Source organism: Falco rusticolus, chromosome 2, assembly GCF_015220075.1.
Source record: "Falco rusticolus isolate bFalRus1 chromosome 2, bFalRus1.pri, whole genome shotgun sequence".
Lineage (NCBI taxonomy): Eukaryota > Metazoa > Chordata > Aves > Falconiformes > Falconidae > Falco > Falco rusticolus.
In genome coordinates this window covers 67,221,313-67,248,984 of record NC_051188.1, presented here as the reverse complement: position 1 = coordinate 67,248,984, position 27,672 = coordinate 67,221,313, and the positions used below count along the sequence as shown (strand labels likewise).

At 44.0% G+C, this 27,672-nt stretch overlaps 1 protein-coding gene across 6 annotated transcripts in view; it reads right to left on the bottom strand.

The window, feature by feature from the left end:
* FHL2 (four and a half LIM domains 2) overlaps window positions 1-27,672 on the bottom strand; it is a 63,557-nt gene that overhangs the window by 24,917 nt on the left and 10,968 nt on the right. Inside the window, exon 1 of one of the 6 annotated variants that reach the window (XM_037376605.1) lies at window positions 19,294-19,488. The exons of 1 other annotated variant lie outside the window; for it this stretch is intronic. The gene's annotated coding sequence lies outside the window, so the exon portion shown is untranslated. Of the gene's footprint in view, window positions 1-1,595; window positions 1,904-19,293; window positions 19,489-27,672 lie in introns of those variants that run through there. 4 more of the 6 variants (XM_037376602.1, XM_037376603.1, XM_037376607.1 and 1 more) reach the window with 4 other exon arrangements.

Here is a 27,672-nt window from a genome sequence, read left to right as displayed (position 1 = left end):
CAATAGTGGTTTGCACCCTTTCAGCTGCCCCACTCACCTCAACCACATGTTGGCTCAGAAGCTGAAGATCATTGTCTATGTTATGGCTAGAGTAAAAGATAGTTTTATTAGTCCTCTGGTCAAATTTTGGATACAATAGCACCACTGTGGCAGTGTTAGGAACTGAGTTTTCAATAAATACAGTACCTCATATCCTTTTTTTAAAAATTTTTTTCTCCAAATGTGATCAAGAATATATACAGACTATTGACGAAGTTTAGAGTGCATCCTTTCCCAGTTTTATGTACAGGAGCAGTAAACAGACAGAAATTTTTATAAAATTAAAAAGAAATAGGCTATTATTCTGCCTTCCAAATCCAAATGCCTGAAGCAATAATTTTCAAAGTCTACCATCTGGCTGATAAAAGGCACAGAAGATTTTAGCCAGAAAGCAGAGAGTCTCATAAATTTATGAACTGATGAAAATAGGGTTCATAGCAGAAACCAAATGGTAACCTTAGTTATAGCATTCCTTCACATTCAGATGTATGTGAGTATGTAATAACATACAGCCTTCCGCTGGTCCCTTCTAGGACAATTGCTGTTTAAGACAGCGTACAAATGTGTATAGCCAACAATAGATGTTATAGCTACTGACCGTGGCAATCTCGGTGTCAATCAGCAATCTTAGCTAATATATCTCTAGATAGGAGTCGGGGGAGTAGCAATAACAGACTGACTGACTGCTGCTGGTATATAGGTTTTACAAGGTTTGCTTCCTTGTGTCTATGTGTGTGTCTCTGTACACAGCAAAGCTGAAATATGCAGGTATCTGGTGAACTAAATAAAAGCCGTATCCTTTTGGGGAAGTAGACAGTTCAAACAGTCATTAATGCAGACAATGGAAGTTAGTATTTCCTTTATTATGTACACAGAGAAATCCATGTTAGACAGCATACATTAAGGACCTGGGTTATTGTGGTTGCACACGCATGCACACAGAGAGAAGTATGACAAAGAACTGAGAGCTATTAATTGGGATTTGTGTTCTAATTTATTCTCTCCATGTAAAAAGAAGAAATATGATGCTGATGGCTCCCCATTTTTCCTGTACACAATCTGTCTACAGTGTTTGCCTGCAAAGAGGAAAGGCTACCTTTGTTTCATGTGCATCTGCTCTTGCTACAGTGCAAAAATGCTCCTTTGTTGTGCTCGGCAGCAGGAGTGTGCACAGAGGTGTAAGGAATCTAAGACCCCAGCTTCTACTTTTTATCCCCTCCCCAGTGGATTACACGCGCGGCACAATACAGTAATTAAAAATAGTTACACATGAAATGACCCTGCACCTCATCAGCTCACTGATGTGTCACTTTAAAGACGGACATGCAGCAGTAATTGCTCTGATAAGAAATTTGTCTTTTTCTCCTCTTCGCACCCCTTGCTGTGTGCTCAGGAGAAAGGGGGACCGGCAATACCTCTCCTCACAGCCTTACCCAACAACCCACTGGGGCACTAAACAACCCTCTCCTCCTCTCTGCACCCTTTGTTTAAAGCGACAACTTCAAAGATCTATTCCGTGGGTAGTGGGGAGGGAGGGGAAAAAAAGGGTTACTTACTTACAGAGCAGTAGCGGGCAGTTAATGTCACCTCCTGGACCAGGGACAGGGGGTCACATCCATTAACAAATGTGTAAAGAGCACACCGGCCTGCCTGCAGAAGAGAGCTGTACAGCTAGCCGGGGCTTTCTACTGCCTGTGAAGAGTGGCTCTTCTGATTTCAGCTCTGCAGTCAGTGTTGTGTGGAAGGAGGCTGCTGCTGCCTTCCCCAGCCTAGTGAAACCCCTCTCTATCATTTTACCATATAAGGAGACAAAAGCATCGGAGACACTCATTCTTTTAGGCGCTCTGCAGCTGGCATTCGACACTTTCTCTATTCCAAGGGTGTCGATACTTCCCCCTCCTAAACATCTTGTCTTTCTTGGCCCCCTTCCTAAAATAAGGCTCCCCCTCCCTTCCTCCAGCCTTTGTTTCTCTAAACCCCCGATGCTTATTAATAACATAGCTTTGCTAAACCCGAGGGATCGCGCTTTCCAGAAGGAAAGGTTTTACAGCAGCTCAGACCCGAACGTTTGTAAGGCTCTTCACCTGGCTGAGAGAATGAAGTACTTGGTTAAAACTGGTATGAGCTTTTATTTGCTTTGGCTGTTTTGCCTGCTGCCACTCAGTGCCTTGCCCAGAGAAGAGTGGAACAAGCCGTCTCTCTTCTCCCCGGTGGAGAGGTGCACATTTTTACGAGGCACAAGTGTGCAGGCATTTCTTTACGAGTGTTCAGAGCCCATTCTTCTTTCTCTCCACCCTTCTTTCTTTCCGAGTTCCCCCATAGTGAGGAGGAAAAAGAAGAAAAGCAGGGGAAATCAAGGAAACCAGCGCCTCCCCCCCTTGTGCAAGAGAGAGCCAAAGGAACAGATTGTCCCAGCACAGACTCGGGACCTAGTGGAGAGCCCTGCCAGCGGGCACATGTTAAGGAGAGGGGGAACCATTCATCCCCCTATAATCAGGAACCATTTTTTCTGCTACAAAATCCAATTTCATCTATCAACCATCCTGGCAGAAACACATTCTGCTAATCAAAACAGTGAGGGTCCTGGGAAACCTCCCAGAGGGAAGAATTTGGGTCAAAAGCATGAGGGAGATGTCTGCTTTCTGCCACTTGAGGGATAGGGTGGGGAGGCATTTCAGGGTAACCGCTCAATCATGACTGGGGCTTGCCAAAGGGAGGTACTTTGATTTAAATGCTTTCAACCTTAAGAGAAACCAGTAGAGCAAAAATGTAAAGCCTATTAGCCCTAGACAGTGTTGCTGTTGGTTTGCATCCAGATGATGCAAGGTAGCCCAGTGTCCTTTTGTGTTGGACACTGGGTCCTGGCACGTGTCTGGGCGGTGCTGTAGGTGTGCATGTGTGTTAGCTAAGGGTTTCTCCTGAAAACCAAACTTATGCCAGAACCCTGACCTGTACTTACTGTCCTCTTGTGCACCCAAACGGTAGTTAGGTATGGAATAGGGATGAAATGTGTTAGTCAGTCATAGAATTTTAGGATCATTTAGGTTGGAAAAGACCTTTAAGATCATCAAGTCCAACTGTTAATCCAGGACTATCAACTCCACCACTAAACACATCCCTAAGCACTGCATCTACACATTTTTTGAACACCTCCAAGGATGGTGATTCCACCATGTCCCTGGGCAATGCTTAGCAACCTTTTCAGTGAAGAAATTTTTCCCAATATGCAAACTAAACCTTCCCTGGAGCAACTTGAGGCCATTTCCTCTTGTCCTGTCACCTGCTACTTAGGAGAAAAGACCAACCGCTACCTTGCTACAACCTCCTTTTGTGTGGTTGTAGAGAGGTATAAGGTCTCACCTGAGTCCTCTCTCCAGGCTAAACAACCCCATTTCCCTCAGCCGCTCCGCATAAGACCTGTTCTTTAGACCCTTTACTGGCTTTGTTGCCCTCCTCTGGACACGCTCCAGCACCTTGTCCTGGTTTCAGCTGGGACAGAGTTAGCTATCTTAGTAGCTGGTGCAGTGCGGCTCTGATGTGAGAACAATGTTGACAGATCACTGATGTTTTTAGTTGTTGCTGGGTGGTTTATACTAAATCAAGGACTTTTCAGTTTCTTGGGCCCTGCCAGCGAGAGGGCTGGAGGGGCATGGGACATTGGGAGGGGACACAGTCAGGGCAGGTGACCTGAACTAGCCAAAGGGATATTCCATACCATGGGACGCCATGCAGAGTATATAAGCTGGGGGAAGAAGAAGGAAGGTGGGGAACATTCGGCATTACGGTGTTTGTCTGCCCGAGTAACTGTTACGTGTGATGGAGCCCGGCTTCCCTGGCGATGGCCGAACACCTGCCTGCCCGTGGGAAGCGGTGAGTGAGTCTCATTCATTCTTGTTTTGCTTTGCTTGCGTGCGGGGCTTTTGCTTTACCTATTAAATTGTTCTTATCTCAACCCCCGAGTTTTACGTTCCTTTCTGATTCTCCTCCCCATCCCTCTGGGTGAGGGGCGGTGGGTGAGCGGCTGCGTGGGGCTGGGTTACCAGCCAGGTTAAACCACGACACAGCTCTGCATCCCCCTTGCAGTGAGGGGCCCAAACCTGAACACAGGATTCGAGGTGCGGCCTCACCAGTGCCCAGTACAGGGGGACAATCACTGCCCTAGTCCTGCTGGCCACACCGTTTGGGATACAAGCCAGGATGCTGTTGTTGGCCTTGGCCACCTGGGCACACTGGTGGCTCATGTTCAGCTGGCTGTCAACCAGACCCCCAGTCTCAGTGCTATTCCAAATCTACAAAAGCACAGACAGAATAAAATGATGGGGAAAGGCCATTCCTAGTTCTTCTATCAGAAGCAAAATCTCTTTCACAGATGTGAGTTATTTCTATGATCAGCAATTTCCATGGGTCCGTCTGTTTATTGCTGCAGCCTTTGCAGTTGCATTTTCAAAACACAGGCATTGTGCCCTGAAGGACTGACTATGGATGTAGGGGATTAACAAGTATGATTCTGTGGCAATTAAAGCTTATTTAAATCAAAGACACTGCACTCCCCAGCCACATGTCCCTGGCTCCTCCCTTGCATTTGCACTGGCACTGGAAGGTGAGTTAAACCAGACAGTGAGCAGTTTTCATGAGCCGTTGAGCTACCATGGAACTGCAGTTATGTCCTCAGAGAGCTGCTAGTTGGGTTTCCAGCCCCATCACTGGCTTGCTGGATGCCCTTGGAGAACACATTGCATCTTTCTGTTCTTTAGTTTCACTGTCTGTAAATATAGAGCTCAGGATAGCCAAACTCTTGTGTGAGTTGTCAGCAAATTTACAAAGGACTCCTTAGAGCATCATACTACTACTACTACTACTACTGATATTTCTTTCTTTTAGCTTAAACTATTACACAATGACCACAATAATAATTTATTTCCAACTTAGTTACAGTTCTTACCTCAGTTCTGATTTAGAAATGGATGTAAAGAAAAATGGGCCCTGAAGGTGATTAGATTTGGGCTATTTGAGTCAGTTTATTTCCAAACCTTTCTAAAACAAATTAAATATTCTACATTTTTTTCCATTTTTCTCAATTTCCTTATTTTCATTTCCCCGTCTGTCCATTGACAACCACTGCAGCAACTCTGCCAGAGATTTTTTGATGTGACCTGCTGGAAAACAAGACAAGTGTTTTCCAGAATTGCAAGTTGAAATATATACTGGTTTCAGCTGAAATGGTTTAGTTTAACTGTTGCAGATCATGGGTTGACTTTAAGAAAGTAAGGTCATTTTTGTCTGATTTAATCTAACATCTCTGACTCCTTGAAGGCAGAAAAGCCCGTGCCAATTTAAAACCTGATGATCTGTGGGCTCACTATGGGACTTGATGCTCAGCAGCCACATCAAGTCTGCATGGAGCTGTGAAAGGGATGAGGGAGAGTTACCAGGCAGCTCCTTCCTCATCCCATGATGTGGTGTATGCATTCCATCAGACACAACCAGGGAAGGCAAAAGGAACCTCTGACCTCATCCTCCTTCAGTAAGTCCACTTCACCTTTTTATCTACCAAGTAAATATTTATCTGTGATTGGCAAAACCCCACACATCCTCTTTCCCACCAGCATCAAATCCGCCAGGGGTGAGTGGAAGAAAACGAGATTTCCTTAATTGTCAGGGAGATGGGGAGGAAAAAGCAGGGGTTTTTTTTTCCACTGGCATATTTAATGTTTAAGTAACTGAGCCACCCTTCTCCACCCCAGCCCCCCCACCCCCCCTTGCTTCTCTGATCAACCCAGCACAGATCAGCAATCTTCAAGGCTTCAGAGGAGAAAATACAAGGAAATCAGGGGACAATGTTTCTGAAAGGGTGCTTAAATTTAAGGTTGAAAATTCAAGTACTGTTCAGTACCATCCTGTGTCTTAGAAATGTACTCTGTGGCTTATATATGTAGCATTTATGTAGCATATATTGCTTGTTCTTCAGTGGCCTGTGTGCTAAATTTAATGGGTTTAATTCTACATGGAGAATGCCATACCTCACATATGGGAAACAAGATGGAAAAAGTATCATTTTCATAGCAGGACTTTTCAATGATTTTACTAATCCTTCAGAAATCTCACTTCAGCTACTGGGTTGATGCTGGAATAACTACAGTTTCAGCACTGATCCTTTCTGGCTGAAGAGAATGAATAAAGAAAAATAGTGGAAAGAGGCAGCTGGAAGTGGAATATTTCTATTTCCCCCAGTTTGACTCATAGAGGAGTTTAGTGTCTCTGAGAGGGCAGGGGAGGTGGAAAGTTACACTTTTAGGTTTGAAAATGGCTAAGCTACTGACTGATTCCTTCCACCATTATTTTATCCTGGAAACTGTTTATTTACTTTATCAGAATTCAACTAACCCCCTTTCTGATGCTGGAACCTGTGTAACACAAGCTTTCATTGAATATGAGAGGGTGCATTTAGGAGAACTGCTATTTTTGGCACTGCTGCTTAGGAAGTAGTGTAGACTCATGCAGACATTGCATTTGAGTTCATTAAACCTAAAATAACAGCCAAGCAATATTAAATCTTCCTGAAATTTCATTCTCATAAGATGTTCTTAGATAGGTAGTTTTCCCCAAGCATATGAGGAATCTGCAAAGGGTAAAAAGATTTTCTTTAATGTGCATTTTCTCTCCCTGTTCAGTCTCCTAGTCACAAGGCTTTTTGCAATATTCTGATCTTCCTTTCTTCCCCTGGGTGACTCGATACTCAAGTAGAAATACTCAGCAGGTAAGAAATATCAGAGTTGCACAGATTCTGATGAAGGAATTATGGATACCTTTGGACAATCCATTAAAACCACTGCAGCCAAGGCAGATAGGGAACTTAACATGAAGTGAAAGTCTGTCCACTTTGGGTTGATGCAAGACTTCTTTTATTTTTGGAAGGATGTTTAGCTTAAATCAGTATAAAATGCTTAGTGTTTTAGAAACTCCAGTTGAATCTGGAAAAAAAAAGTTTCTATGTTTCCTTTTGTAATGTGTTTGAATAATTTTCACATACAGCCTTAAACTGTTTTCTTCAGTGAATTTATAGAAAGGTGCCATGGCTCAGTAGCACTGAGGAACTTCTGGTTTTGTATATGAAAAGTTGTCTTCTGAAGGGTAATATATTGTTATGTCGTAAGATAGATGACATGATTCAAATTCAAGGGTGTTTCTGTGACAGCATGGTCTGGGATGGAGCTGAAAGCAGTTTAGACCATTATGGTCTAATTAGACCCTTGGACAAGGATTTTGTTCAGTTTTTGAAGTTAGTCAGGACCTTGTTTTCTATCCAGTTAGCCCCAGTTTCATTCAGAGAAATCTATCTCTTGAAAGAGATGCCTCAAAGGGAATGTGGCAGTGAGACGCTGGTCAACATGCCACTGTCTGTGTAATTGCTCCTATGCCCCTTTGTCCATGGACAGTTGAGATGTAGAGATGGTTTGCAATGGATGACCCAGGCAGAAAGACAGCCATGTCCCTGCTGCTTTCCTTTATTTCAGCTGGGCAGATAAACAGCTCTTGACACTGATGAGTGGTGGAGCATGAATTGAAGGGAGAACAGGGGAGAAGAGCTGTGGTGCTCAAGGAGGGAGCAGACAGCACACCAGAGGAAACTTCAAGGAGCAAGCCAGAGTTTTAAGGAACTGGTATCTGCTGAGGAAAATTCCTCTTGGTGACAGCTGGGTTTTCAACAGCTTGGAAAGCTGAGGCACCATGTTACAGGACTGACAAGTCCTTCACTGGACAAGCATCATCATGATCAGAGCCACCCCAGGTCCTCACAGATTAAAAGAAGCCCAAAAAGCCATTGCAGGATAAAGGCAGTGCATCAAACAATTCCCCAAGCAGCAGGTGTCTGTACCATGTGGGCCAGCTACCCTGGAGAGCTTTCACTAGGCTGCTAAGCAAGTGAAGATGAAACCATGAAGAGTTGTAATGAAGCCAGTGGAAAGCAACAGTTCTTGTGGAATGTAGTCTTTTCCTTCCCTGCTTTCCCCAACATTCTTTCTCCTTCTTTCAGCTTGCTAGGAAACAGATGGTGCCTCTACTTTTAAGGAAACAGAGTGAAACATTTTGATCTTTGCTGTCCCCACACCTCTTTGGACTCTAGGCATTCCCTAAGCCCATCAGCTCCACAGTTTGTTCATCTGAAACCAGGGACAGAGAGCTTGGTGTCACATCTTTGGAAGTGCTTTGGGATCCACAGACAACTTCTAACAAGAGGTGAATGGTCTTTGGAAGCTATGATTCTAAATGATGATAGTGCTGAGATCTATGTGGAAAAGCTGTTGCTTCTTTCCTTTCCTCTGGATTCAGTTTGATTGCCATGTGGGCCCCTGACGATGACAGATGGGAAGAGGCTTTTGGGTTCCCTACCCCTACGGGTGGAACATGGGATGTCAAATTACTACAGCTTGCAGTAATTGCTGGTCTTCTGAACTGGCAAATACTACCCCTTAATTTAGGGTTTTATTCATTTCAGGATAATCATGATTTACGGCTCCCTGTTTCAGACACATGAAACACTGTGATTGTTCCAAAAAACGAATCGCTCTGTGTTTCTGATAGCACGAGACATGCAATTCTGTACAAAATAGTTCACATTCCCTGCAGTGTTCCCAGCACGCTCCAGTGTTTTATGCAAAGTCCCCTTTCCAGAATCCTCCCCCTCCCACTGCCCCACTGCTCATAGCTTCTTCTCCAAAACTTTACTTCTGTGTGAATAATTTTCTTCTTCTCCCCATGACGCTTTTTCTGCCTGCATCCTTGACATTTTTTTTCACCCTCTTGAAATAGCCAACAGCAACATTTATAACTACCATTCTCCCTTATCAGCTAGGCAGAGTCCCTGTGAGCTTCTGAGTAGAGAGGTTTGTAAAATAGGGCAGTTGACAGACACCTCAAGAACTTTATCTAACTCATTCCCAAGGCAGGAGTGACAACATCCAACTCATTTTTTGTCTAATTTGCCCTCAAGGATTAGCATTAGGACTCAACAACCTCCAAAATCAAATGAGCATAAGTTTTTTCAGTATAACAGAAATGTGAAAAGGCAGAAAGAAAGAAGAGATTGAGACTAGAGTTTTCAGTTTAACATTCACGCCTGTAAAGGATGACTAGTGTGAGGCAGAACCTGTAATTTGCAGGTATTCGTATCATGCCATAGCAGTATGAGAAATGCTGAACAGAAGGGTTCTTCCAACTTGTTACCTTGTTCTTGGGGACTAAGAAGTGTCTTGGGAAAAAAGTGAGAATAGTCTGTAATGATATCTCTTCATAATACTCTCCCAGCCTCCAACAACTTTTGGCTCAAAGATTTCTCAACCTGGAGGCAGTATCCATACTGAATATCACTTCCATGAGCTCACGTAGTTCCCTCCTGATCCCCTGAAAGGAAATTCAGAGTTTCCTGGAACAGGTAGCTCTATGTTGTTAAAGAACCATCTCCTTGTGTTCATTTTGAACATATTACCTCATCTGGTGCCTCTTAGGTCTTACATTTTCAAAGATAATGAGCAACTGATCTTTATTCATACGCTACAGGCTGTTCACGTCTTTGTCAATCTTTATCGTATGTCCCCTCAGCCATCTCTCTACTAGGCTGGAGAATCCCAGCCTACCTAGTCACTCTGTATGAAAGCCACTCCCTATGTTTTATCAATCTTCCCCAAACTGTTTCCAATATGGCATTTTGCTTTTTCAGATGAAGTGGCCAGAACTTTAACATTCTATTTGCTTTTTGGCTGTTTTTGACACTAAGTAGGTTTTTTTTGTAAACCTATATAACCCCCAAATTTCACACCCAGGTGGTCAGTTCAGAACCATTACTTTATAGCTAAAGTTCCATTTTTCCCCACATGCGATGCTTCATGCTTATCTACATTCGGTTTAAGATGCTGTTCCAGTGCCTACTCATCCTGTTGCCTAAGAGCCTTCTGTTTCTGTCTTAGAATTTCCACTAATAATCTCCTGTTAATCTCCCTTTACTGTAAGAACTGCCTGTTTATCTTTCAACTGATTTCATACAATACGTGCAAAGATTTTTCCTCTTATCCTGTGCTGCTGACCTGTTTTTAAGGGATTTTGGTGAGGGCCCTTGTTGAATACATGGAAAAGCACAAATATGCAGATCTCCTGTATCTGTATGTTTATCATCTTACAGGAACCCAATGGATTTGTAGTGCGTGATTTCTATTTACAAAGCTGTATTGAATTTCTCCCAATGTATAGTATTTATCCATCTTCTCTATTGTGTGTAGTAATTTCTACTCAATTGATTAGTGGAAATTAATCAAACTTACCAAACTGTAATTCCCCCAGTTTCTCTTGGAACTATTTAAAAAGGTTGGCACCGTATTAGTGACTTTCAGGTGCTCAGTTCTAAGCATGTTTTAAATAAAAGGCCATGCACTATTATTGTTTCAGCTAATTCATCCTTGAGTCCCTTCAGATCTCATGGGTGAACACCATCTGGTTCTAACATTTTCTTCCTATTAATTTTGTTTATTTGTTCCATACCTCTTCTACAGACATTTCAGCTTGAAATAGACCTTCTGACAATCCCCATAAGGAAGTGTTCTGCTGCAGGAAACGCTTCAAGTTCCTCACAGCAAACACAGGAGTGAAAAAAATTATTTAGCTTTTTCTGTTACAGCCATGTCTTCCCTGAGGATTCTTTTTGTACCCTGGTTATTTATTGGCGCTATCATTCCCCAAACCTTTCAACTTGCCTAGCGTTCAAAAGACATACGGTTGTAAATCACTTCCCAGATTACTTCAGGCTTGTAATATTTTGATGTAATTAGAAACAGTCACCCTCTCCAATCTGAATGTGATTGGGGACATCCTGTTTTGCAGAAAGATCCTTCTGTATGGCAACAGTTATTTTTCTGCTCAACTACTGTTTGTATATACTACAGATAAACTGAGAGGGTCTGAGACGTAGGCTCAGACATATATTATAGTTGAAAATATGAGCTTAGATCGCACTTTGAAGTAGAGTCCTTGCTGTTGATCCTCTTAGGCCTCTGCTTACTTTGAACTCTGTAAGTGCTCAGGCCCTTTAAATAATAGGATTAAAGTAATCATTTAGTTGCTGATGTGAATTTCATGTCTAACACTTCACATAGAGCTGAAAAAATATACCATCCATTGTTAGCCTGATAGATGTATGGATTGTGTTTGTCCCTACCAAGTTTATATTCACATGGCTGTCTAGTGGAGTTGCTGTCTTAATGTGAATGAAATTCAAATGTTGTAAAATGAAATAAAGGCTTGTAACAATGGCTTGCCTTGAAGATAATATGTCTCGTGTTGGAAGGTAAGTAATTTTTTTGAATTGTTAGAGAGGAGTCAGAAATAACAGTATGAAGCAGCGCTAGTCCTTTCATTTATCCCTACTGGCTAACTGTAAAGTCTAGTGAGTCCTTGCTGGATTGCTACAATACAAATGCCTTACACGACTGAGCACTGTCCGCAAGGCTGGATGCTCCCCGAAGAGCTGGTCCACAGTGATACTGACTTTTCCTTATATCAAGAAGGATTTCCAGGAATGCAGACTCCTCATTTGTAAGGAAGAGTTCCTAACACTTGGATGTCCAGAAAAAAAATGCAGGGAAAGGGCTGGTTTGTCTGTCAGCAGACACAGCACTGGCAGGCAGAAGAAACTTCACTTGCAGGAGAGGGCAGAGGAAGACCTGGGAGGAAGGCAGGCTGCTCTGCTTGGGTGCCGTGCCCACGCTGCTTCTCCTGCCAGCTTTCTCTGTGAGCATGCCTCAGACCCAGAGCTCTGTGCTATTTCTTTTAGCAATCATGCATCCACCCTGCATTTGCATTTGTAAGCGCAGGGGGAAAAGGCAGGAAAGGGGGCTTGGCTGTAGGTGCTTGGGCAGGTATCCAGGTTGAGCCTGTTCACAAATCTTCTCACAGCAACTGGCACTACCCACAACTACCTGCACAACCGAACGCTCACCCTTTCCAGGCACAATGAGCTGGAAGTGCCAGTGCCCTTCACATGCTAGGTCTGTGCTAATTCAGCTGCTCTCATTCAAAAGATCATGAAACCATTACCAAAAGCAGTCAACCAGGAGGAGTGGCAGAGTCTAGTAGGAAGCAATGATAACAGAGAGAGGAATGGCTAGGACAAAGGGAAGACCGTGCACTGACCCAGATGATCCCCAGGATGCAGGCTGGGTGCTCCTGCTCATGGTGGTGGGAGAGGGTGGTGTGGCCACACCACTTCTTTGTGTGCATTTTGACACTGGAAACAAAGTGAGGGCTGCTGAAAAGAAATGGATGGATGAACAAACTTCCCTTGCATATTGCAATCTCCTTGCAGCCTCCTTGTGCCCACGACAGGGACATCTTCTCAGGGGTGACCTCATCACCCATTCCTGTGGCCCCTCTGCCTTCCCTGCCTCCATTTATACCAGTAGCTTGTGTTGGCCCAAACATAGCAGAGGATGGTCCACACTGTTCAACTCTAAGTGCAGCCCCTGGTCTGGTTGAGCCCAAAGCCCCCATCACCCTCCCAAATGGTCTCTGGCATGGCCCAAGACTGGCCTGCTCAAAGGACTGCTCCTAACAAAAGGGTGGATGTGTGCATCTCATTTTGCCTGGTAAGACAGTGTAACTGTGTGGACATCAGCTGTGCCAATACTAGTTGGTCTCGGGACCAATATTTTGTTATAAATCAAAATGTTTCTGAGACAGAACTAGCTAACAGAGAAACATGACAGTAAATCAGATCAACCTATTTTCCACAAGGTTGTCCTAAGATGTCTGTGGTTTGGTTGATGTTGTCTGTTCTTCTATCTCACACACCATTTGTTCCTCAGGATCAGGAGAAAGCCTTTTTGGCCCACTCTAGTCCTTTCTTGAATCTTTTGCTGCTTGTAGTTCTGTGGTCCCTTGGTCTTCAGACCTGATAGAGCATGGACCTAAGATTCTTGAAACGGACAGTTTTGTTGTTTGTTTTTCAACTGTGTGCAAAGGTGCCAACATCTGCACCAACTGCCTTCCTGAATTCTGTCTACCTAAAGATCTTAAGCAGAACTATATGTCTTTGTACTGTGCACACCATATACTATGTTCATGTAATCAAGTCCATATAATGACACCCTCTTCTTAGCCACCAGTATTCCACAGCAACAAATAACTGTATCTAAGACACTAATTGCACTAATAAATCTAGATCCTCCTTAGGTTATGAATCTGCAAGTTATTGAACTGCAAGACTTAAGTAAGGTGACACTACAAATAACACCGTGGCTTGATTCAAGGTTGTGAATCGTTAGGTAGACAAAGAAATGTGAATATTATTACTGTGAAGTTCAGAAATGCTTCTGCAGCCAATCTTAGAGGTGTCAGAGTAAAACTTACTGAATTTGATGAGACAGAGGGTGAAACAGTTTACAAATGAATTACCTTGGTAGCAGTCCTGATAAGAAGTTCCAATTGCCTTTTATAATAGGTTATTTATAATGATTGAATATTTTCCCATTGATTGCCTAACTAACAAACTTACATAAGCACCTTCCATTAACAGTGAAAGCTCTGTTCTTTTTCTCATTTTAAATGGTTAGTCTAAAATGAGAGACACCAGTGTCCTAGCTGGCTGATTATCATTGTTACCACAGTCACACTGATGTTTTTTGGAAGCAGTTAAGTAAAAATAACTGGAATACAAGTCTAACTTACAGCATCAGATCAGGAAAGTACAGTCTCATGCAAAATCTCTTTCCACTCAAGTTTTCTACAAAAGACAATTTTTCCATTGCAATCTCAAATTTTTCAAAGACCTTCAACTTTGCACTAAGAAGTGCATTGAATTGAAACTTTTTGAGGTAATGTTGGTTGGAAAGACTATTGCCATTACAAAATTTCAAACAGGTTTGTGTCATTTTCTGCCTGCAGATGAGAATGGATGGTCTAGAAAACCATCATTCTTCAGTCCCTCCTCCCAAGTTTCTAGTCTTTTTCATAATCCTTAATTTCTAAATAAACTCTTTCACATCATTTTGTTCTGAAAGGCAAAGTCATTTCTGCAGACTATTGCTCTCTGTCACAGCCCTACCAAGCAAGGAAAAATTCCTAATGAAATATTTCCACTTCCTACAAGGGTTCTTGTTTCCACCACAAGCACTTCCCATTCATCTGATGTGCTCCTTCTGTGCCTTGAGTCCCACTTCACACTTGCAAGCAAAGTTTCAGGAGGATAGCCTTGGTTCACCTCATGAATCTCCAGAGAATGCCCCAGAACATATCAATACATGAAAACCAATACAAGAAGCAAAAATGACCAAGGAGAAAAATGTGAAGTAAGCTCAACCCAGTTCTTTTTCCAGAGTCTACATTACTAAAGTACCCCGGTTTATAAAAGTGGAAAGGAGGGGAGAGTTTGCAGGTAGTAGTTATGGATTTTGATAATAAAGTCTGTTCTTTGATCAATTAAATGCTCTGTGTAATATTTGCAAATAACCTATAGTAGCATCCAACTCACCCCATTTTAACTGACCAAATGTTAGCTGACCCAAACAAGTCATCCATGATCCTGCTACAGTGGATGGAGAAAGAGGGGTGCTTGCGAGGGGCGATTTGTTAGACACCTGTTGAGGATGGAATGAATTTCCCTATAAATGTGCTTTTCCTTCCACATCGAATCTAGAGGGAATCCAGCTGTCTAGGTCAGACAGACTCCTGACCTTGGATAGCTAAAGCATGGCAGGTTTGTCCAGGAAGAATTCATACACCTGAATTCAGCCACTGTCTTTCCCCCTACCTAATTGAGCAGAACTGGACACGTTGCTCATGTTGGCTAGAAGATTTTTTAGGCAGATGAAAGGAAGAGAGAGTAGAGTCTCTTTCCAAGACTTACTTGTTGGAGCCCTGGGTCACTGCAGCCCTGATCTGGGTCTCATAGCCTGCCAATCCTCGCCACACTTCAGCACTTGAGCCTTCCCTCACATCTGGCCCTTGCTTCTGCTTTCTGAATTAGGAAAAAGTGCTGCTTTTCTCCCCTAAAAGGATGTTGAGAAAAGAAATACTTGATGATATGAAATGCAGGCCATATGAGTACATAACACACAGTGTGCTTAACCTGTGCTTATGTGAATTCTTGAGCTGGGGCTTGCACCCAGAAGTCGAAACCCACAACAAATAGTTTATTCTGATAGCTTCCTCTTTTTTATTGTTCTGTACCAGGAGTGCCATGCTAAACAGTGTTAACACAGCTCTCTTTTTATACTATAATAATTGTCCTAACCCCTTGAGTGTCCTGCTGCCTTCTGCACCCAACACCAGAGGCTGTGGGGCATATTGCAGTCAATGGATTTCATGCATAGGAAATTAGGTAACTCAGCATTTAAAAAATGGGACAAATAACAGAATAACGGGCTTCTGTGTTGTGGCATCTGTAGATTGCAAGTATGCCTGGTTTTGTATGGTAATCTCTAGGCATGCTGGGCTTTGCTTCCCTAGCTGCAGACTACCAAAAAGGAGCACTGGTCAATGTTACCTACTTCCCTCCAACAGAAAGCATGCAAATTTCTAGTGAGACTTTGGTGAAAATCCTTTAAGATTGACAGGGAATATGCTGATCTGAAAGGCCACTGGCTTTGTTTATGAAGTGTGTGAAATGATTTCTGACCCCATGTCTGTGCCCATTCTACTTCCATGACAACATGGTTTTATAAAGTACTTATTTTCCTATTTTAAAGGAGAGTTTTCCTCTGGTTTGTTGTGGTATGGAAGTTTCACAGAGACAGCAGGAAAAATGTTATAAAAGGGAAACTGTACAACTGTCTTCACACAAAACATTACCAAAACTATAAAGGGAAATGGGGAAAATACTTTTTATTCTAGCTCTTTCAGTTTCACTACTTCTTGGTGGCATGTGTTAATGGTAGCCAGTAAATCAACCTGCAGCAGAAACATGTTGAGTTTTATGAAGTTGATGGATCCCTTGAAAACCTGTATGGTAGTGCTCCTTCCATGTTTATGTCAGAATGAGCTGAGGAAAACCAGACAAAATTGCTCCAACCGCTTTCAGAAAAACTAGGACTCTGTATAATATGACCTATGCTTCTCAAAGCTAATCAGCATTAGATGATGAACGTTGTTGAAACAGCCTGAGATTTATCAGCATGAAACTGTACTCACTGTGATATAAAGCCAAAGATAAAATGTTGCAGCCAGTAATAATTCATTTCACTGAAAAACAACTGTGTCGGAATGCCTGTGCTCTGGTTAGACAATACACAGCTACAGAAAAAGGAAAACTGGTAAGAAAAAAATGTGAAAACGTGCTTTGGTGGTGCCAATCCGCACAAGTGTGGCATTATTAAAGTTAGAAGGAAAAGGAGGAGATGTGAGCTTTGCTAACATCAGTGGATGTTTCTGAGAAAACTACCATTGATTTAAGGGGGCCAAGATTTCACCCCCAAATCAGTATTCACATTCCCTTCCTCCTCTGGTTTTCTTCCTTGTAAAATGGCCTTTTACATTTTCTCTATTAAAGAAGTGTTTGAATGAGTCTGCCCCCTCCCAGCCTCTTGCCAGCTGCTATCAAAGGTCTGCCTTGTTCTGATGGCTTGCTGTTTGGAAGGGAAAAAGTAAAGTTATTCATCCATTAATCATATTTTCAAATGCTAGGTAAGAACAAAGTATTATTGTTGGAAAGACTGCCCTTAGAATGGGTTCAGTTTGGGAACAGGCTTCGGGTCTTTTTGTTTTATTTAACTTTTAAATTCAAATCCAGTGAAAAATCCCTGCATTAGTATGTATGTTACTCTATTTTTTCAAGGTAAAGATCTTTGGCCAACATATATATTTTTTAAAAATCCATAATGTTTTGCTGCACATGACTGGAATGCTGCTTCTGCTTCTTGTTTTTAAGAGGGAATACTGTTAATACAGCAGTGGTGATACTTTAATACTAAGTGCAGAAACAGAACAATTTTGTTATTTTTATTGTTTTAGCCTGAGGCTTGGATGATAGACAAAGAATCTGAGGACATGAGAAAATTTCTAGTATGGGAGAAGTGGGACTACTCTATAAAAAAATATTAGTTTTGTACACAATTTCTTTATTGCACAATTTAGTGTGGAAGCACATCAGTTTAGCTTGATAGGAGGATCTTGGCAAAAACAGACCAAACGGAACAGCGGGTCCAGCTAAGGCAGCTGCCAGCTCCCACTGGTGGCTTGCTAAAAGTCAGTGCTGCACTCTCTGGTAGGACCACTACCTCTAGGCTCCAACCAACACACAAAACTCATCTCACCAGTGCTAGGGAGCAGGAAATTGGAGCTCTGTGCAGATCTGAGCAGAACAGACCACGGTCTAGCAGCAAGACTGTTAATGCTGGAGAACAGAGAGACATGTGGAGACACCAGCTGCGATGTCTGAAGACATTAAGCCTCCCAAGGCTTCCATGCAGGGACAGTAAGCCTCAAGATAAAACAGGAGTGTGTGCAGACGATTTGGTATTTTACATTCCTTTCTTCTTCCACTGAAGTTATGTGCTGTTCTTCACATGAAAGGTGGGGCAAGCTTGTTCCTAAGTGTGCTATGTTGGCACTATCTAAGCCTGCACCAGCATAAGCTTGGAGAACTCAGCCAGACAAGACATACTAACTGAGGTTTTTCACCATGGCAGCAGGTCCCCATCACAGGTGAGGCTGGACACATGTGGGCACCCTCAGAGGCCATGTCTGTACTTATAAATTGAACAGGACCACAGGATGCTCCCGGGCATTGAGACTCTGTCAACCGTGCTGGTTTGTTGTCCAGATGCCTGCTAAGGCTTTCCCATCTGGGGATGGCTTGGGAGCAAATCCTGTCCCTAGGACATGTTTTGGATGTGGCCACTTGATTTCAGAGGCCAGGAGTGAGTAATGGCCTGGGCATGGCCCCAGGGATGATTCAGTTCCACCTGAACATGAGGAAGAACTCCTTTACCTTGAGGGTGACGGAGCCCTGGGACAGGCTGCCCAGAGGGGCTGTGCAGTCTCCTTCTCTGGGGACATTCAAAACCCGCCTGGACACACTCTGTGCAACCTGCTGTGGGTGACCCTGCTGTAGCAGGGGCTTGGACTGGGTGATCTCTGGAGGTGCCTTCCAACCCTGACCTTCCCGTGATTCTCTGATCTCCTGCAGGAGGGTTGCCAGGCGTATTGCATGCACTGCCATGACAGAGCCCAAGAGACAGCCCTGGGACCGGACCCAACATCTCCATGTCCACTGATCTGATCAGCACCTCGTGTAAACACCCACCAGAGTAAACAAACTCTGATGCAAAATGTGATAGCTTTATTCTCAGGCTAAAAGTAAGCAAATATTTCTTACCTTTGTGTTGTGATCCTTGGATTAAAAAGCCTTTTGTTGTAAGAACGTTTAAAGTAAAAATGCATGTATAAATGCATCCAAACAAATGTACGCACATGCACAAACAATCTTCTTTTTCCAAAGAGGTCTTTTATTGGCTTCATTTGAAAATTAATGCTCTCATGAGATGAGGTTAAAAGTAATTTAAAGTAACAATAGCTTGATAATTAGCGTTTGGCAGTTATTGCTCATGCTGTTTTACAGGCTAGTTCTGACAAATTCCTGCTTTGACACCCAGTTGTGTTTCAGTGCTTTTTCCCTTTTCCCACAGCTGCTGTAATCGATAGCAAGTAATTGTTTAAAACATGAAATCAGCAAGCATCTCCTGTAATTTCCCTTCCTTTCTTTCATGGCCATTAGGAAATGGTCTGAAAGAGGGGGGGAAAGTAAAATGTTCCCTCTGTTCTCTTTTTTTCACTATCTATTCAATTTCCAAATATTCATCATAAAGAAGAAAATGCTGATAGAGGGAAAAAACCCCCACAAACCTAATCAAAAGCTTTCTGCCTGAAGCCATTCAGTTTGCTATTCAAACCAGGAAAGTGTCTATAGTTAGACATGGTTGTGTTCCTTGAGAACACGAAAACATGACAGCATATTATTAGTGCAGAAACTAAAGAGCAGCTGTTAGTTAGCACCTGGTTCCCAACAGCAGACTGGAAATACAAAAAGAGACACTCTGTGTGTGCACTGGCAGCAAGAAGGGAACAAACATCTTAAAATCCACTCTTCCCCTAAGAAAGCAGTGCTCCCTTCATGATGTCTACACAAAGCCTTGAGAAATCATTGCAAAGGGAAGGTGAAAGGGAGAAAAATGCCCCAAGGACAGTGAAAACCAAAACAAGGCACTGTCTTACCTTGCTGCAGCTCGGCACTGCCTCTGCTTGTGAGCCTGTGAACGAGAGAGGACGGGGACAGGCTCGCTGCTTTATTGGATCGCCCAAATTGTGTGTCTAGTAATTAGACAGTTAGGCATTCTTGCTTTGGGTGAGCTATAAATATAATACCTCCAAAGTACCAGCCATCGGCAGGAGATAAGGACCACAGCATCCCTGTGCTACCAGCCTTTTAAGGCATCACAGCTAGAGCAGCACAAGGCCCCCGATGGAAAAGGCTGCCGTGCTCCTGAGCAGACCCGGCCCTTTGCTGTGCTCCATTTGGGAGTGCTTGATCTTAAAATACACTCACCTGCTGCAGAGAGGTCCTGCGAGGGACCCAAAGGAGCTGGCAGTATTTCAGGGCTTGATATTTTGGCTAAGCTATGAGCAACTCTAATTTCTCAATCACATTATCTGTCAGGGCTCTGGGATTGACAGAAACACACTAGGAAATGCCAGCTGCTCTGCAGATGTAAGAGACTCCAGCTCCCCTTCGTCTGTCTGTCTGTCCCTTGCAGGTGTGCAGCCTTGTTGCAGGGGAGCCTGTGCCTCGTGTCCTGCCTTGTTTTACCCCTGCATTACATTGTGTGGGGAGCGATAGTGTCAGTGCTACCATTTCACAGCAAAAAAGACAGCAACTTTAGAGACTGGCTTGAAGTCATGGAATAAATGTGCATGGGCATTGGGGCCATAGCTCAGGAGCGAGCTCTCTGCCAGGTGTGATGTTGGGTGAAGGGAACACTGGTACGTGGAAGGAGCAAGAGATTAGAGGTGGAACAAAGCTCCTCCAGCAGCTCCTGTAGGCAGTGTCTCACTGGCTCTGGAAGAAAACCTGTTGGAGCAAAGCTCAGCGCGGCAGTGGGGTTACAGCCTGCCTACCTCTTTGGGGCCATCTGCATTTCAGTGTACTTCTGCAGGGAAAGTTGCAGCAGAGGCATGGTCCTTGATACAAAGCTGAACTATTTTAAACATTATTTTTTTTTTTAGGAAAGGAAAAGGAAAACCTCTCTTCAAGTGAGGGAGATGGAAAAAATTAGCATCAAGTAGCCTCCACATGCAAGCAAATGACCCTGCATAGCAGCATACATCTCTGAAGAAATGCTGTGCTGTTGAACTGAGGCCGCCTCTTGTTCCTTCTCCTGGCTGAAGCAGGAGTACTTGCTGAGGGATTTGATTTCTTTGCTGGATTTACTTCTTAGTTGCATAGTCCTGAAGAGCCCCTATTCCCTTTATCTCCCTCTTCTCCCTCTTCTCTGCAGAGTGCTGGCTGAGCAATAGTCTTTAGGAGACAGTGTCAACTCCCAGCTTGTCTCTGAGCAGTTAGTTTGGATAGCAAGCATGGGTCAAGCCATGGAGACTGGATACTAACATGAACTGTGTGCCAAGCTTTCTGACATGACAAGCTGATTTATGGTTTGACATGGAGCCCAGTCAGGTTTTATGGTTTTAACTCCAAACCAATGAGGGGCTGGCATCTGAAGGGCTCATCCTAACATAAAAAGGCTCATAACTGCACGTCCTCTGTCCCTGCCAAGCAACATGATTTGACAGCCTGAGTCAAGTCTCTTGAACAAATGACTTTCACACATCTCCTCTTGTGCATGCAAAAATGCCCAGCTTCCAAGCACCGTGGACAAGGAGTATAGGCTAGAGACTTAGGTTAGGGAGAGAGATATCCCAGATTCCTGATGAAAATACTGTTCATTCTAGAACTAGAGACCTTTTGCCACATGTTCCTTTAGCTACTGTGTAAACAGCCCTTTCACATTTCCCAGAACAATAAACAGTTATGAAAAGCTGTATAAGCAGCAAAAATGTTGTAGTTAGGACATACGTTTGGACAGTTCTGGAAAGCCTCAACCTTTTCCTTTCAGCTAATTTTTTTGTTTGCATGATTCAAAGGTCCAAGTGGTGTTGTAGAAACAACCTGGATAAAAAATGGTTGTCCCTTGCTCCGGTCCAGGATGTCCTGGGCACTAATGCCATGTTTAATCCTCAGGTGTCAGCCTGATTACAGAGCACATTTGGATTTGGTGTAAACATCAAGCAGCTGGGGACCAGCTTGGGGTAAACGTGGCCTCCCAGCACACTTCATCTAACTATTTGGGAATGTCCATTACAGATCTGTAATCAGCAAACATTACCACTTTTCTCTCTGAAAAAAAACAAATGACCTACAAAGCTGTTGTCCCCGCACTGTCCCTCTAATTAAACTGTCCCAGTTTCATGTCAAGTATTGCTTTACTCGTTGATGGGGAAAGGAGGGCTCCTTGAGAATGGATGCCATAGGGAGGCTAAAGCATCTATGACGAGTCAGGCTGCTGGGCCTGTCCTGTGCTCCCCACAGCAGGTGACAGCTGAGCTGCTCCACTGAGACAGGCAGGGAAATGCTCCCATGGTCATGGCTCAAGCACCTCTGAGATACAGAGCAGTGCCAGGCCAATGATGGAGCAGAGGTATTCCTGCGGATGTTGTCAGAAACAGAGACATCTCCAGGCTTCTCAGCTTTATAGTGGCATCAGAATTTAGCCTTTTAAAAAGAGGAACGGAGGCTGAAGCGCTCTGGCCCAAAGCAGCAGTGGCACCACGGCCCCCTTTGCCATCTCCACTCCATGGAGCTGCAGCACTGGTGCCAGCCCTGCTGCTCCCGTGACTGAGGCACTGGCAGGAAGGAAAACAGGAATTTAAGCCAATTCTTTATTCCAAGGTGATGGGAGGTGCATGTGCTAGAAGAGCTGCTCTAGAATCATAGAATCACAGGATCATTTAGGTTGGAAAGGACCTTTAAGAAATTTGCAAAGGAAATGCTGCAAGCTTTAAAGCATGGCTCCCTGTGGAAACCATACCAAGGTCCTGTTACCCATTCCTTACACTGAGCTTAGAAGCTTTGTCACTGACCCCTCACAATCAGGATTTGCCTTGCCATTCTCTGCAAGTCACAGAAGATGCTACAGTGTGGGCATCTGAGAAGGATGTAAATCTTCAGGACAGCTTTAACAAATAAAAAAATCTCACTAGCTTGCACTGGTACTGCCTTTTCTAAAGGAAGACCTCTATTGACAGATATTCATGGGAATCTGACCTTGCTGTCCTGACATTTGTGTTCATGGTGGGTAGCACAGGATTAAAACTGTGTTATGAGGTTGTTGAGCCTTTAATCTAATTTGGAGGATTTAGAGGTAGGTTCTGTACCTATGATAATGACTGCCAGAGACTTAGCAGCAGAGCCAGAAGGGAGGAGGGAGCCTGTGGAGATTTTGCTGGTAGTCAATATTTTGCAAACACTTCACACTCAGGCCCTTGCGGTGAGGAAGATGGGATTAGCATTCGCTGTTGAGAACTAGGGACTTGGCTGCGCTAACAAGCCATCAGCCTGCCTGCTTCTTCTAGCCCTTTGCAGTCACAGGTCACACTAGTACCTTCCAAACTTGCCCTTAGAGACCCAAACCCAGCCACCCTGCACCTGGAGGAAGAGCATGCACAAAGGCTGACCCTCCTGCAGACCTGGGGGCATACAGCCTTTCACCAGGAGGCACATGGTGTTTCAGGATCACCTTTAGACTTCCCATGCATGTGAAAATGCTTGCGGCAGGCAGCACTTGGGCTCTAGCAGCAGCAGCCTCGGGGGTACCAGTGACAGTCCCCTGGGGACGGAGGGACACCTGGAGCATCCCAACCCCAGCTCCCTCCCAGTGGGTGTCTGTCCTGGCTGCCACCACCATGCCCAGGCTCCGGAGCATGAGCGGGGTGGAAGTGCCTTCAGATGAAGCAGCAAAGCATGTGTGATTTCCAAGGGCCTCATGTCTGCCCGGCTTGCCTTCCTGCCCTATGTTTTGAGCTGAAGCTCCAAGAAGATGTCATCACTGCAGATACATGCAGGCTTGCGAGCAGGCTGAAATGCTGAGAGCCCTGTGACCTCTGTGTTCTCCATGGGTGCTGTCATCGGTGGTTCACCTCACCTACTTTTTGCCATCAAAAGCTGGCATCTGGTGTAAGCTGGTTATCTGCATGCTTGTTTTGCTGGGTGGGGGTGCATATCTCCCACTGCTGACTACAGGGAGAGAGGAGATGACTCATACCAGACAGCTAACTTCTGGTGACTGAAGTTATGTGAAATGTGCCTCACTCAGCCTGAGATGCCCCTGCTGTGTGTAGTGTACCACAAAAATGCCTGTGTCAGGCCAGATGTAGGTTAGCCTAGCCCATTTTCTCGCCTCTAGCAATGGCCAGTAGTTCGTGCTTGGGAATATATATTCCCAAAACCAGTTTCCTGAATTCCCACAGGTTTTAGTTTGGGGACTCTGAGACAGAAGCAAACTATATTTAATGACCTTGATGGATTTTTTTTTCTTTTATTTCCATAAGTTTCTCCAGCTCTTTCTGAACCCAAATGCTCAGTGGTGCCATGCCCACTCCCTGCAGCTTGCGCCTCCCAGGCCTGGCGGGGCTGGCAGAGGCTCGGAGCACAGGCAGCAGCTCTTCCCCTAGCACAAACAATACCACATTTGGGTAAACGATGCAGATGAGCCTTAGTCTGAAAATTCAGACACCCAACTCCCCAAAACCTCTAAACCCAAACTTTGCAAGGAAAACCTAGGGAGCTTTCCCTTTTCTCCCCTTCTCCATCCCCTGTCCTGCTCACACTAAGGGAGACAAATCCCGTCCCCAGTCTGCTCTGCTGCCTTTCTGCCCTACTTATGGTCTCAGGGTTTGCTTTGGAAACGTGGGGACACAGCACTGACAAATGCCCTGCGTAAAGAGAGGACTGGATGGTGCCTTTTTATCCAGAGGGAGCTCTGGATATATTTTCAGAGTGCAAACAAGGTTGGAAAAGCAGGAATCATTTCTTCTTCACTCTTCCATTTATCTGCCTGGCAAATGTTACAGCTCACAAAAGGCCACTGCTCTTAGCAGCTGTTTCATGGCCTCACCTCTGCCCTTTCCCATTTTGGCTGAAATACTCTTTCACTCCGCTGGTTTTGGATCATGCTGAGACTTCTCCAAAGTCTTTAGTCCAAAACTAAATCTACCCTCATAATCCACCAAACTAAGTCCTGATAAAGCTAAGCGGGCTTCATTTAACAACAAGCTGAGATAAAACTATTTGTGGGTGCAGTGACAAAGGGATCCAAGTGATCTCCTGAGTTTAAAGCAGATGAGAGAAGCAAGCCCAGTAACATCGAATTTCAGTGCCCCATTTGCACTCTTACCTGCCTGTTGGAATTAATGTCTTTACCCCACTGGAGCTAACTCTGCCAGTGAGTATGAGTACATGTACAAAAGACACTTTCAGGATTCTTTTTAGGAGAGAGATATTTTCTCATGAGATAACTGTTATCTGAGAGAAGTAAAGTGCTGTGACCCAAGCAGCAAGAGTCAGGAATTGCCACCGGCAAGATTAAGCAAGAGCTCAGTGTGTTTCACCTGCTGCCAAATACAAGGGTGCTTGTATGGGTAAGGAATTTCAGCCTAAGTGGTTTTATTTTGGCATGCATAAGAGACTAAAGCAGACTTTTGTAATAGAAGCTGCAGATTGCCTTAAGCGTAGGTGTAATCGCCAGCCTGGCCATAATAAGTAATAATAATCCCAGCTTTGGCATTAATTCATTTTGTGACCTTGGACATGACACTCACATCCATGTTATCAAACCTGGCAAGTGCATGCAAGTCCCAATGAGGGACAGAGGAGCTGCAAGTGCCGAGCACTGTAAAAAAATCAAATTAAGCTCCCTGGGGCTCAGGTTTCCCACTTATAGGGGAAACTATGAGAGAGATCATTGCTGACAATAAGATCTGAAAAATACAGTGAAATCATAAAAAATTCCCCAATCCTTAGCAGACTAAGAATTTCCCAGACCTCCACAGACATTAGAAGGATCCTTCTGACAGGAGCACAGTTCCCAGCCAAAAAGCCCCAAGATCAGCTGTGACAGCTTTTTCCCTACATCTTCTGCCTCAGGCTTCATGCTTGACAGGGGGCACATGATCTCAAGTGAAGGTGCTCTGGCAGCCCAAAATTATCCTGTTTGCATACACTACATCACAATTGATAAGCTGCTCTCAAGACATATTCAGTGGTAAAACTAGTATGATGTTATACTACCTTCACAGGCATTTCCCAAAACAGTGCAGAAATAGAAATTAAGACAGTGCAGCTGGTAGTGGTGATAAATCTAAAATCTTACGCAAAATGTTTAAGCCTTGTATCATCTTTGCACACTGTGGAATAGGGCACTGCCCCCCCTTTTTGGCATTGCCTTGGTGTAAGCCTGGTGGCTCACGTTAGCCTGCTGAAGGCCCTCGTGTGCAATTTGAAACAAGCCCAACAATATTAAAAAGTGATGTTTGTAAAGAGCAGCTGTTGGTGTTATGGTGTACATCCTTCCCCTGGAGACTTAATCAGCTGCATAACTAGTAACTCGATCTTTGCTAGTGGTTTGTTGCCTTGCTGATAGAAGTGCAGCCCAGGGCTACCATATACCTTTTAGGCCATTTAGCACAATGAGAAAAATTTCACTGCAAAGCCTAGATTAGCCTCGATGCCAAGTGCCAAAATTAATATCAAACCTGACACCTACTGTTTCCCCTTACCATGATCCTGTATGTGACTACGATGAACCTCAAATACTTGTTTTCTCTCTTTGCTGAGCCACTGATTTGCCTCTTTTCTCATCCATAATATAAAAATTCTCCAGCTGATTGTATTAATACCTTAATTTTTTCAGTGATGCCTTTTGTGAGAACTCACAGTGATTTTGCTGGTGGCTGAGAAAGCTGTGTATATTAAAACTGGCACCCTGATTTTATGGCCAAGTTCGACAGAGAATGTGACATTCACCGGGGGACAGCTCTTTATGGTACCTCAGTTAAACAGAGCTACTTCTATAATCACCAGAGCTGCTCAGATTTTTCAAAAATTATTCAAAGATAAATAATCAGTGCTATGACCATACATTAACTTGAAAGTCTTGACAGACATGTTTAGCCATTAAGTTGCTGAAGCACAGAAATCAAACCCAAGGCGTGCTGAACAAGGAAGCGACGTGTCTTTGCTATGTGTGCCTTGTCAGCTGAGACTAGCTAAATTGTTAGTTGCACACTGGTCAAAACACACAAAGAGCTCTCTGATTTTCAGATTGCTGGGAAAAAAACCACAGTGCCTTTTTCATGCTTTAAAAAGATACATTCAATATAGCTGAAGGATAGTGAGATTAGAGCCTTTATCATGCAAAATCTGCAGTCTGTTTTTGCACATATCCTGACAATGAATTTGCTGATCTTTTTCTGATCGCCACCTGTATGCCTCATAAAACCATTATCCAATGGAATACCAGACCATCTTAGCATTACCATAATTTTCTTTGTGTTTCTTTCCATGTTCCACCGTCTCTTCTCCCCTCGTCTGTTATGCTGGCACGCCACATCTCTCCCCTGCTTCCTTTCTGCCCCAGGCACCTGTGGTGTCAGCAGCGTGGTCTGCCAGCCTCCTCTCTCCACTCAAGCCACATACCCCACAAGCTAATCCTGTCAGTCCCTGGCTCCTTAGCATCCTTGCCACTGCTTCTTTCCCTGCAAGGATTAATAGATGTTTCCTCAAAATATCTGCATTTTTCCCCCTCCACCTCATTTCCCACATTCCCTCGTTTAACTTTATGCCCCTACAGCACATTATTCCTCTTCTTTTGCAGCTGACAAATGTTCTTGCATTATTCCTCATACATCAAGCCCTGCACAAGCATGTGTGTCTGGCACCATGTGGGCAGGGCATGCCAAACCAAGATGAGAGCTGAAGCCATCTGTTGCAGCTGCTGTTTTATGGCTTCTCCGCCATGCTGGAGCACGCCCCTGCCTCGCAAGCAGGAGTCTTGTGGAAAGCAGTTCAAATCAATAAATCACCCAGACACGCAAGGTATGCCCAGCACCAGCACTGAGGGCAGCTGCTGAGTGTAACCCAAGCATCTTTTGGAAAACACTCCTGTAAACAAATCTGCCATTTAGGTTTTGGGCACAAACATTAAATATTCTGGGGAACTCCCTGCCAAGATGGAGACGAGAGGTTCACACCTCTCTTTGATCTGTGCTTGCACTAAAATTGGCGCCTGCTCAGCAGACAGCAGTGCTTTTTTCTAGCTTTTAGGAAGAATGTGCTCCTTTGCAAAGACGTATGAAGAAGAAGGCATTTATCTGAGTTGCTGCATGAGCTGTGGACGTCACCCATGGTTCGCAATTGAGCTTGGGCCCGAAGAGGTTCAATAGTTGCCAAACCTAAAGTATAAAAAGAAAGGCCTCCTGGCATTGAAGAACCTAGAACAAAGGGAGATGAACAAGTAGAAAGAAAGAGAAGTTGTCATCTCTGCC